This window comes from Rattus norvegicus, chromosome 13, assembly GCF_021556685.1.
Source record: "Rattus norvegicus strain SHRSP/BbbUtx chromosome 13, alternate assembly SHRSP_T2T, whole genome shotgun sequence".
Lineage (NCBI taxonomy): Eukaryota > Metazoa > Chordata > Mammalia > Rodentia > Muridae > Rattus > Rattus norvegicus.
Genome location: NC_141546.1, coordinates 36,423,007 through 36,424,245, shown reverse-complemented (window position 1 = coordinate 36,424,245; position 1,239 = coordinate 36,423,007). Strand labels below are relative to the sequence as shown.

Genomic DNA, 1,239 nt, shown 5'->3' with positions numbered 1-1,239 from the left:
GCTGAGCTATCTCTCCAGTCCCTGCTGAGTTTTAATTAGGTTGGGAAAAATAAAAAGAGAAAGAGAAAGAAAAGTAAGACAGAGTAAGAGTTATGGGGGAAGGAAATATATCATCATATTAGCTTAAAAATAGAAAAAAAGAAAAATGCAAAGTTTATCTTGGTCATGTGAGGAACATAGTCAGCAGTGGGTGCGTCTCCATGAGTATTGATGGCTGCTGTGGGCATACAGCTTATTTTTTAATTATATCCATATTTTCATGCTCCTCGTTCGAGAAATGTCTTCTCTGCCAAGATTAATGACTATTATAATCAGAGAAAGCATGGTTTTGGGAGGCAAAAGTGTGTCTAATGTCTCAGTCAAATGGTAGAATGCTATAACCTTCAGGACAGCCCTTAGGTTGTGGAAAAGAACTCTGAAAACATGAGATTAGAAATATGTAATTTCTCAACTATGCAAAATATAAGGATACAGTATGAATTGTATAAGGAGCTTCACAGATATAAAAGAGCAGAAGTAGCTGCACTATGAGCCAGCTTGTCAGAAAGAATAAAAGCAGGCAGATTCAAAGGAAGGCAGATTCCTGAGTTCAAGTTCAGCCTGGGGCAGAGAAAATTTAGGTCAGTATGGTAATCTCAGGACAGAATCTCAAGGCTAAGGTCTTGATTGTTGGGAGAGTCAAGAGGTACCCACAATAATTGAGTGATTGATATGTATAGTCTACATGTGATGAGTGATAGCAGGTTTTTTAAAAATATTTTTTGGAATTTTTTCCTAGTAAGGACTGAGCTGTCTGCCAATCTCTGGGGAGTGAACACTGTTTTAGATTTTTCTTAACAATATTTCTGATCTTGACTGGAAAATCCGTGGAACATAAACATAAATTTTATTTTATTTTATTTTATTTTACTTAGAAATTGTATAGCTCTTTTAGAATTCTTTTCTAACAGGATTTCTGACCTTGGTCAGAAATCACAAGAGTTGCTTGGAGAGCTAACACAGCCCTTTTAGGATTTTTCCTAGCAGCCACTCAGAGAAAGCTACTTCCAAAGTTGAACATTCTTTTAGAGTTTTGTTTTGTTTTGTTTTCTAGAAAATTCAAGAGATATTTTGTTTGTTTGTTTTGTTTTGTTTTTATACCAGGTTTTCTGACTTTGGTCGGAAAATCCGTAAGCTATTGAGAGTTTTTATAATTTTTTTTTTTTAGCAAGAGAGAGCTATCTCAAGCAGAGGGAGATG

General features: G+C 35.3%; 1 non-coding gene across 1 annotated transcript; it reads left to right on the top strand.

Annotated features, from left to right (window-relative positions):
- The first annotated feature begins 914 nt into the window (after window positions 1-914).
- Window positions 915-978, top strand: LOC120096373 (U7 small nuclear RNA). The gene has a single exon (XR_015636401.1). It is a non-coding gene; the product is annotated as a U7 small nuclear RNA (small nuclear RNA).
- Window positions 979-1,239: the final 261 nt, after the last annotated feature.